Here is a 12,039-nt window from a genome sequence, read left to right on the forward strand (position 1 = left end):
AATTAGATTTCCTTCTGAATTCTTGACTTGTGAGTGACCACAATTGCAATTTTGGTGATACATCTTGAGGTGAGCTTAGTGCAAATGACAAATAAAACACAAAGAGCATTTGAAATTCTGCAAGTTGAAGTGTATTGTGAAGATACTACTCTAAATCATCATTAAACTGGCACATGAGTTTTAAGTAACATTTGGTGGGATGACGTTGCACCTTCAGTCTGAAATGAATACTCTATGGGCTTCAAAACCTTTAAAAGTTTATAGCATACACTCACTAAGCGGTCTCTATCATGTGAATATATCAAATATCCACATTCCTTCCATTTAAGATATTTCATGTATTTACCTTAAGGTAAACCATCATGTTCTTTTATAGAATCATTATTTCTTCATCCTTTACCTTGCCTCAGTTCTCTCAAATTTGGTGATGGCAGGGGAGTTAAAAGTTGATGTTGTTTTCAGCCCAGGCCATTCCATGATTCCATTATCCTATGACATTTCTTCTTGAAATTGAAATTTGGAGAAAATGTCATGATCTCAAGTGCTGTCAGAGAGATTACTTACTACGAGAATCTCCTCATAGTCTATAAATCAGTTGCAGAGTTTTCAAAAACATATGTAGAGGACTTTGAGTCAGTGACTTGAAAATCTAGAATTTAGTCTAGTGACTATGATTCGTCTTTACAGTGCAGCCTTCAATGTTCCCAGTGAATCTTCTGTTGGCTTGCATAAATAATCAAAACTGCTCTTATTTTTTTGGCTTGTATCCACTACTATTCACTAATGTTTTTGATTTCATTAATCTGAATATCCATACAAATAACTTAAGGAAATACTGAGGAACTTCTCAAAATATTTTGGCTATCTATCTTAACTTTCTCTATTTCAACTGTACCACATACCTCAGTTACTGCAAGTCCTGTTTCAATGTCCTACATTTAATTATTAATTCACTTTTTACCACTGACATATATATTCTTCCTTCTGGGATCTTGTCATTCTCAGTTATCTTCATAAATAAATAAACAAAAAGCTGCACATATTTTTATACTACATTTTGAATTTAATTCATATAATTGATCCTCACTGCAGCTCCTTCTTCATCTTTTCTATGCTCCTACTTCTCCATCCTTACCAGAGTATGATGTGTGACATTTCCGTGACTTACATTCATGTGTCTGGCTATCCAGATGCTTGCACTTGTCACGGGTCTTTTTTCAGTATTTTCATGAACTCCTAAAGAGTTCTCTTCATTCACGATATTGTGCTTTCCTTCACTGGGATAAGGGCATCTGCATTTAGAAGGTTTTCATCTGTCTCTGAAGTACAATCTCATTAAAATTCTGTTTCACCTTGTAATCATCTACAAATGCACAGTTCTATGAGCAGCAACTGAGCTTCCCATTCATCTTTGGCTAAGAGAGCCTTGGGTACTCTTATGAAAGCTTTCAGTTTGAATGAAAATTCTTTTTTGAAAGATTTACACATTTTAGGTAAGTTAGAGAATTATGCTTATCGAGGTTTACTAATCCATTGGATGCTCATTCTCTTCACTTTGGCCCTATGTATATTTGTTTATGTTCAACCTTATAAGTTGTCCATTTGTCTCTTCAGGTCCTGCAGGCATCAGCATCACACAGCTTTTTCCATCTGATGGTGCTTTCGGAAACATTTCTATTTCAAAATCAACTGGAGATAATTTTCTAACTGTGACTGTATTTGCCATTTGAGTTTTTCTTAAACACCGCACCTTGTAACCAGAAAAATTCTTTAACTTCCAAAATCAAAAGAATCATTTAAATCTCCAATATAATTTCCAATATACTTACTGTAATTAGATTGTGTACCTACTAAAGAGGCCAGGAGGGCCTGTCACTCCTGATAACATCAACCAAACCCTCACAGATAGCTCTAACAGCAACTCCAGTCATAATAAAAACTCATTACATTAAGCATTATGTAAACATGATAAATTACAGACCTTGGACCCATTCTTTTTCTATCTACATTCTCCGTTTGAGATTGCTGGCTTGTCATCAATAGAAATCAATACAAAAGCTGAAAGATGTTTCTATATGGAAATCGTTTACTTACAAAGAAGGTGAGTAATTGAGAGCATATTCGCACATTTAATTGTTTATTTAATGGGCAAATAATCACCTGGCATTTCTAGCTGCAGTTTAATCTCTTCAGTTAGATGTAAAATAGTACCATTTTGTATTTATTTTTGCACATTCTTAATGTTATTTCCAAGCCTAAGATACCAGACAAACATCATGGTTTCTTCAATTGTCATGAACGGATAACGTCCAGCTTTTAGTTACATCTACTGTATGTTCATCTGATCAATAGTTCAGAAGGGAAAAAAATTACCCTAGTTAGTCTTTTGTTCTGTCCTTCAAAATTCATTACCTTCCAACTTAAAATATGAAGCATTGCCTTTGTGCTTCATCAAAGTTTAAAATATTCAATAAAATATTGTGAGGGCATTCAATTTCCCATTTTCTCAACTTTTCTTTCAACTCTATTGTAAAACATTTTTTTCATCTGTAGAGCTACTGTTCTATTTTAAAAACAGTGGAAATGAATCCCTTTTTCTCTTTGCAGAATTCTTTTAATACATTAAGAGGGAACGTGTAGAGACTGAAATGAACAACTTATTTTCATTTTAGGATCTCTATAAAGTAATCTATTGATAGAAGGAAAAATCACACACTGACAAATCACATTGTAATACAATAAATATTCTCCACCTCATGAACTTCAGTGTCATATCAACAAGTTGAAAGCCAACAAATGCTATAAAGCCCAGGTTAAAAGTTGAGAAGGGGAGAAGAAAGGATAAGATAGATCAATCTGTCAAGTGTCCAAGTTTATTTAATTAAAATAAGCAGAATTGCCTAAAACAGCACACAAATCTTGTAAGTAACTGCTTGCCACTTGCTACACAAATCCATGAGCCAAATTTTTTTTTTTTTTTTTGCCTCCTTAAAGGACTAAGCAAGTCTTTTATTCCTAGAAACCTCATAAAATGCAAGCATATCTAAAATTTTAAAATTACTCTATGTTCACACATCTTATTATGGGAACATTTTAATTGCTCCATACAAGCTGTTGATGGTATGAAGAATATCTGAATTTAAATTCAGACAAATTATATTAATATTTGTTGTCAAAACTTTTACGTATAGACAAGGCGGTACAACAAATATACCTCAGCAGAATGACAGAAAACTTAAATGCTACTTAGATAAAGATTCAAAATATACTTGTCATATTATCATCATTCTGTTAGATTACATAGCAGACTGAATGTATGGATTTAACAACAGTTAAACATGAAGTGACTTCAGAAACTGGACTGTGATCCAGTATAACTTCAAAATAGCTATACAAACTTTTAACCTGTAATAATTCATTAGACTACTGCAAATACATAGGTTGCTCTGAAACAGGCGCTTCCTGTTTATGTCCATGGAAGCCATAACAAAGACACAATAACACTACTTGAAAGAACAAATTCTCAGCTACAAAACACTGTTTTTCAATATCATTACCACCATTAGCTATGCATTTTCACCAGCCTGCATGCTGCACCTGTAAAAATCTGGACGAGGAGTCCCATAGTTTCACAGTTGCTATGATAGCGACATTGCTGAAACACACTACTCATCACCTCACAGTGTTCATATACTCTTTGGTCTCTATAAGCATTCAGTATGTAGTGGAGAATACCAATGGGTGAACATTTTTCTGTGAAGATAAATTAACACCTTTTCTTCATACATGCTTCTATGTCAGACTCCATTTTGTCAGACTGCTCCTCTGCTGCCATCTGTCACAAAAAATGGAATACTGGCAGGGAGGTTCAACCTGAACTGCCATACCACCAACATCCATCTCCAACATGGGCTGATATTATACAATAGGAAGCATTACTTTTTGAGCAACCCTCATATTTTAACTAAAGTAATGGCCAAGTAATCACCATCATTAGTTATCTGTTTTAACCAGTTATGATCAAGAAGAGTCTGCATGCCATGCTCATAAGAATCTGCATGATCATCTGGAATATGGCTTGTCTTTCATGTCACTGTATCCACTGCTGAAATGCATCACCCACCACCTCACTGTGCTCACATCCACTGTTTTGTCTCCATAAATGTTCAGCAAACATTGATGAATGTCAATTTTGTCCACATTTTGTCCACAAGAAGGAATTCCATTGAACTTCTTTGCTTCATTCCATGTCAGAATCCATTGTGTCAGATTGCCCTGACATTTGTCGTACAATGACAAAATGTAATGGAATATTGTTGAGAAGGTTCAACCTCTATTATTACACCTCCAACATCCATCTCTGACATTGTGGAGCAACATAATAAAATAGAAGGCACTACTTTCAGAAAAGCCCTTTTAGATCTGATGATGACTTGAATAATTTTACTATTATTCACAAAAGTTTCAAATGTTATTCAAGGTGCAGAAGAAAAATCTCATTTAAAAAAAAAAAAACAACAATCAGCACTGCTTTGTGGCTTAGAAAAGGGAAAAGAAAATGTGGTTTGGTTAATTGTCATTTTTGTCTGTGTGCATTGTTTTGTATTCAGTCTTTCTAAACTGGAAAGGAGTGAAAATTGAAATAAAATAAAATAAAATAAAATAAAATAAGACAGAAATACTCTCACTTTAGCTTGTTCTAGAAGACCTTGTAATAGAAGTATAAGACTTGTAAAGGTGTTACTTATTTTTCAGCAGATTCTAAAACGCTAACTGCGTAACAAAACGACCTGCTAGGGTTACAGTGAAATCACTAGTGCAGAAGAATATGTAATTCACTTGTCTTTTCCCAGTTACACAAATGCCACAACTTCTTTCCCAGACCAACCCCCAAACTGTTTTCCAAGCATAAACTGCTGCACAACTCTTATTTCTGCTTGTCATCTGCTTGGAATGGTTGGGAACAACACCCATGCACAAAACTGATTCCTAAGCAGTCCAGAAGGAACATGCTCTCTGCCCTCACTGGATGTGGGCAGCAGCTTGCAGCATGGCTGGCAGGAAGGAGGGTCCTGCCCCCAGTCATTCCCTCTCCCAGTGACTCCCTCAGAAGCATAGCGTGTTCTACCCAGCTGGAGACAAATCCTGCAGTTTCTCAGTTGGAGTGCCTGCAAACACAACTATAACTGCCGAATGGCCCGTCCTGCTCTGCATTAATGATTAAAATGTGAAAAATTAACTATAAAGTATATTGAGTCATCAAGGACATTTCTGAAGGTCTTTCTTATGTGTTTTGTTTTTGAGGCTTTTTTCTTTAGCATGGCTTCCATTCCACATTAGGTTTTGGTCCCTTTGCTACTGTTAAATCTTTTGACTATCCTTCACAGCAAGGAATTTTTAATTTTAATAATGATTTGTTCCTTTAATCACCTTCAGCTAATCCTGAAGCCTTTTATTAGAAGGCTAGCATTATACTTCACATCCAAGAGACAGAAACAGAGGATCGCATCGAGGAAGTCATTCAAATCACAGTTCAGCAGGCACAGTTACATGCATTTCAGTAGTTAAGCATAATCAAACACAAAAACAAAACCATAAAGCAGCCTTTTCTTCTGGTTTAGGCTTAATAATAATTTTCACTTGTGTAGTCTAAATGTCAAGCCATGCATCACTTGAAAACATTCCTTTAAGATACTTCCACCAAGGAAGTTGTCCTTGTGCAACTATGGATAATAGTCCCAAGACTGATATTAATCTTCTATGTTCAAGAACTCAATTCTTGGAAAGTTCAGTTTGGAGAATGAAAGGTATTTTACTATTTATCATTGTTGTTAAAATATTTTTTTAAATTTGAATTTATTCCAGAACAAACTGTTCCATCTCCTATGCCTCTACTTCAACCTTGTAAAAAAAAACACCACTGCAATGCTTCAGAAGTCTCAGTTTCACATAAAAATTAAAAGAACTTCCTGAATTAATGTCCTCACTTCCATTAATCAGAAAGCATGGATAAGTTCATCAAAACCACACTTTGCTTTCAAAAATCAGAGGATACTGGCTTCCTAATAAAGTGTTTACAGTATAGTGTTATATTGCAATTTTCTTTTAGAATATTTACATTGTTGAGAAGGAGAAATTAAGCTTGAACCCTGCATTCCCCTTGATTAATAAATTAAATCTTTAATAGTTAAAAACAAAAATAAAAATAAAAAATTGTAAAGGAATAAACAAATATAAAGGAGGAATAAAAACTATGCAACTAAAAAAAGTCCAGCCCCGAAGCAGATGAACAAGGTAACGATCATAAAGATTGTAGTTATGGCTGGACTCTGAAAAGACGGAAATAAGAATATATTCTATGTGTAATATCTGAATTCTTCAGTGACATAGAAAAGAAAATACTAACATAAACACTCTAAATCAATTCCTCTTTATAACCTCAGAATGTCACAAAACCCCTAGGATGAAATAAATCATAGGAAAAAAAGTCCAAAATAATGCATGCATAGAAAATTCAAGTAGTACAGATAAATTTTCTAAACATTAATATCCCTAACTTACCATTTATATTTAATTTAACAGATTTGGAACATTTAGAATCGTAGACCAAACATTATGAATTACAATAAAAAATAACTTGACTTTCACTAAGTTGAAACAAATCATGCTGTGAACAGCAGAGCAAGAGGAAACTCACCACTCTACAGATCTGAGTTTTATAGTTGATTATGAGCTATGACTGAAGTTTCTTCCCTGGCATGGACACTCTTAAAATTGCTTTCACCACTTTATCATTTTCATGACCAAAACACACCATTAAAATGAAACAGGAAAGAGAATCTAAAGTTAGATAAAAATGGTATTTAAGCTATCTGAAATTATGACTGTGAAATAGGGCATATCTGCAAATTTTCCAAATACCCTGAGTGAACACTAAAGACATTAAAACCAGTACAACAGGTGACCTTACTTCAATTAGTTCATATATTATTAAAGGCCTTCAAATTATCTTACGTAATTATAATCAAACTTCTCAGAGATGTGCTAACGTTTTACCTGACTACTGGACCTCATCTTGACACGTATGGACATTTTATTACTATTAAACTGTGCTAAAAATGCTTGGCATGAACTGTGAGGCAAACATGCAGTTTAATGACAGAAATAGGGCTTGGTATTTTGTTTGTATAGAAGAGACAGGTAGGATGTTTTGCACCAGCATGACTTGAAGTGAACATATTTTGAAAATAAATGTAGCAAAATAATATTAACCTGTGAAAAGTTAGACTAGGATGCCCAAGGACAGAAAAACATGAACTACAAACCGCTAGTGGGTACCCTTTAAAATAAATCAATCCTTCAAAGGGTGGTCAGCACATACAATTTAATCTTAAGAACTGCAGTTTAGATGTCTACTATGAGAAAGGGAGCAAGCAGCAAAATAAAGAACCGCTCCCCACAAGAAAAAAAGCAGCTGAATATACGAAAACAAAAAGTGAGTGTATCAAGCAAGTCATCCACATACCAGATTTCAAGGCAAAGACTAGGAAAAATCTGAGAACAAACTATGACAGAGAGATATTTAAGTTCTCAAATCAAACCACCTGTCAGGTTGGTCAGACACCAGTGCTAAAGTTTTCACCTGTCTTCTCATACTCAAAGCATCCCAGTGAGATAAGAGTCAGAAAAGCACTGCACGTTAAAAGAAACTGATTCTTTAATATCTAGGCTTTGCAAAAGAAATTCTCCAAAGAATACATTGAGAATGGAAATAACTGTAGACCGAGTATAACTGAAGATACATAACAGATCTGATAAGCAATTGTAATTCATGTGGGCAACCAGCATGAGACAAGAAAAGGTAAAGGCAAATTACTGGCTAGATACGGAAAAAAGAAAAAAAAAATCTCCACCTTGTAATCTCTCATTTCAATCTAGACTGATTTATTGCTCAATTAGTGCTCACTTGGAATGTAAGAAATATAGACTTAACTTGCTTCAGGCCAAAATGATGTCTGAACTGAGGCATCTCATTTCATTAACAGCTGGTCTAGGAATTGCATGAAAATGCACACAAAACTCATCACTTTCTTTGCTTTGAAATCATCTTGTTGATTTTCAAAGAATTATTATTTATTCTCAAAAGGATTGATTGAACTGCTTGATCTCTTGTCCTCTTACCAAAAGCACTCAACTGCTAGAACTGTGCAGGAATACTTAACATCTGAATCCCAGTTTAGATAGAAGGTTGAGCTTTGCTGTTCAAACTAGGAGCAGATCCCACCTTTGCCACACAAGGGGACTTTTGGGAAGAGCAGACAGATGTTTACAAGTCATCAGGACATGAACACAAGATAGGTGTCTGATAGTTTTGCATGTAGGCTTCCCGGTTCCACCTAAACATTACTTTATCATCATTTCCTATCTTGGCTTTGTTTTTTGAGCTTTCAGGTTTTAAGGCATTTTTAAGAAACAAAGTTTTGCCACTGCTTCTTTTAACAGACTTATTCAGAAAAGTTTCACTGCAATACCAAGGGTTGTTACCTATACTATATATGTTACTGTGGTGAGTTGACCCAAACAAGTGACCACATTTCCAACCTGTCACTTTCTCAGTACCCACCACTGAGATGTACCAAACAAACAAAGGACAAAAGCAAGAAACTCAAGGGTCAAAAGAGAGTTCAATATGAGAGGAGAAGATGCGTATAGAAGCAAAGCAGAACAAGATGTTCATCACTACTTCTCATGGTCAAGAAGATGTCCAGCCACTTCCTGGAGCAAAGGTTATAACCACAAATATATTATCATCTGTAACCCCTACCCTTACCTCTTCTCCTGAGCATTTAATCCTGACCATGACAACCCATACAGTACTGGAGTATCACATATCCAGCATGGCAAATTTCTTTGGTCAATTCTGTTCAGCTGTCCTGTGTTCCACTGCCCCACCTCTTACATTCCACCAGACTAATTGCAATAGGGAAAGGGTGGAAAAATCTCGATGCTGTGCAAGTACTGCTCAGCATTAGTCAAAACATTGGTTTGTTACAAATACTGTTTGAGTCACAAATCTAAAATACAGCATCATATCAGGCTGTTGTGCAGAAAGTAAACTCCACTGCAGTCACGCCCAGAAAAATATCTTTGGATTGCTGATCGGGCTTTCATACATACTCACTGTTAAGAAGAAAACCTCAATATAGGTTCCTGGTGGAGTTGATTACTTGATAGGTCAGATAAATCCACACTTAGAATAGGGGAGGAGATGGGCTTGAAAAACAAAGAAACAAACAAACAGAAACAAACAAAAACAACAGAATATACCCTGCTATCGGAATAATGCTTGATAATGGAAAACAAAAAATTCTGTTCAATATGGAAAACTAATATATTATTTTTAAAACACGCTATGTTAAGGAAAAAGATAAAAAAAAATTATTTCTCCAATAGTTTTCTCAGATGTTAACAGATGCTTTCAGAGAGAAAGTAAATTCACCTTAATTTTTGTTCCATAGAATTTACCCCTGGGATCCCAGTTAAACTTTGATTCAAAAGAAGTTTTATGTGTGCTCTAGAATAATAATGAAAATGTATCCCTGCTTTAACTAAACATATATGGTGCAAGGCTTGTTATGTTGATCTTGAAATCTCTCATAGATTTGCACATTAGGATTAGCTGTCAATTGCATTTCAGTCACCAGGCTCATGCTATGACTAAACCATTATAGTTGATGAGTTAATTATTAGTTACAAATACAGAAAACAAAGCAAGAGGAAAACAGATATTGACACTGGATGATAGACTGAACATGAAGAAATCCCAATTACTGATCCTTCAGAGACGATTCTTATATGAATTTATAGATCCTCACATCTTATCCACATCTTATTAAAGAAAAGGAAGAGGGAGAAGAGAAAGCATTTTTAGTGGCCAACTAAGAGGTTGACTAGAGTATTTTAAGGGTTGGAACGAGGATTTTCCATTCTCAAATTCTGCAGATCATCATTACAATCCTGTGGGTAAGGTTTACACCTTAAGAAGGTACAAATAATGGACATGTTCTGAAAGTAATGGACAAGCTCTGAAAGATCTAAGTCTGAAGTAATAGAAGGAGCAAAATTCAACTTTTTTTCTGCTGCTTCTTTTATTGTGACCTTGGGGTCCTCACAATTCTTTTTCAATAACAGAAAATACAGCCATAAATAACAAGCTGTTGTTCCATCTCTTTGGTCCTTCTGGACAAATAATAATGATAACATAGTGAATGTTTATCTCAGTTAGTCTTTATCACATTTCTTTAGTGATAAATTACACTTGAATTATAGGATTCTAAACTTTTCAATAAAACTTATTATTATCAGTTTAATCTCAGTCATGAGAAATAGAAAAGGACAGAAGCTTTTAATTAGAGAAATCTGAATAAAATAATTAACAAACAGTAAATTGCAAGCAATAACCATATTTTTCAAAGTATCTACAATAAAATCTTTCTGCAGCAGTTTGTAATGAGCTAAATAGTTTCTGGAAGAGAAATAAAAAGAGAGTTAATGTTGTTAAGTACTTCATTATTCATCTAGGTGACATTTTCATCTCAGTGAGTTAAATGTTCCCAAAGGTTGTAGGACTATAGCCTTGCTTCTGTAGCTGAAGAAGTAAAGTTCTAGTCATTTCTAGAGCAACAATGAATAAGTACCAGAGTAAAATATGTGACAACACAGATCCAAACATTTTCCATGTCAAAGTGCAGAAGGAAACCATGAGCTCCTCTTCAGGGTCATTTTTTCAAACAAAGACCAAGTTTCACTGAAGCAGCATAATTTAGATTACTGACATTAGCTCCCCAAAGGATCTGGACCTTTACAGCAACCAATGATGATAATATATGCTATTCTAAATTGCAAATAATACAACCAAAATCTCATGTTCCTATCAAAGCGTGGAAGGACAGGAGTTTACATTAGTGAGATTCCCAGAGGAAATCAGAAGACATTTTAGCTTTAAAAGCACCATGTTTTATTAGAATATGAACTGGAACAGTTGGCTTCTTAAGCAGAGAAATTTTAAAGCGATGAGGAAAGACTGAATAGATGCAAATGCTGACTGCACATCTCCTTTTTTCACCATTCTTGAAATCTTTTCTCCCCATGGGGTTACAGAAACTTCAAACATTTCAGTTTAGTGAGCTTCGCTCCATTCCGCTATGGTCCTCAGGCCATTCCTACCAGAATCAAGGTCATTTCTTGCACTCCCAGGCTCTGTGCTTGACCTGTGGGTCTCTCTAGGCTCTAACTTTTAAGACATCTTGCTCCATGCCTTAGGAAAATAGCAGTCTCTCCCTCCCCTTCAAAATATGTCCTCCAGACTTCTTCACACCATTTAAACTTAAAAAACATAGAAAATCATAAAATAGTTTGGGTTGGAAAGGACCTTTAAGATCACCTAGTTCCAACTCCTCTGCTATAGGCAGGGACACCTCCTGCTAGACCGGATTGCTCAAAGCCCCATCCAGCTTGGTCTTGAATGCTTCCAGGGAGGAGGGATTCGCAACCTCAGTGGGCAACCTATTCCAGCAACTCACCACCCTCACAGTAAATAATTTCTTCCTAATACCTAGTCAAAATCTACCCTCATCCAATTTAAACTCAATTCCCCTCGTCCTGTTCCTACATGGCCTTATAAAAAGTCCCTCCCCAGCTTTCCTGTAGGTCCTCTTCATGTACTGGAAGGTGACCTCCCAGTAGATGAAAGCTCCCCAGAGCTTTCTCTTCTCTTGACTGAAGAGCTCCAAATCCCTCAGCCTGTCCTCACAGGGGAGATGCTCCGGCCCTCTGATCATCTTTGTGGCCCTTCTCTGGACCTGCTCCAAGAGCTCAATATCATTCTTTTGTTGGAGGCCCCAGAACTGGATGCAGTATTCCAGGTGGGGTCTCACAAGAGTAGAGCAGACGGGCAAAACCACCCCCTTTGACCTGCTGGCCACACTTTCACAGAATCACAGAATCACAGAATTGTAGGGGTTGGAAGGGACCTCTAGA

This window comes from Meleagris gallopavo, chromosome 3, assembly GCF_000146605.3.
Source record: "Meleagris gallopavo isolate NT-WF06-2002-E0010 breed Aviagen turkey brand Nicholas breeding stock chromosome 3, Turkey_5.1, whole genome shotgun sequence".
NCBI lineage: Eukaryota > Metazoa > Chordata > Aves > Galliformes > Phasianidae > Meleagris > Meleagris gallopavo.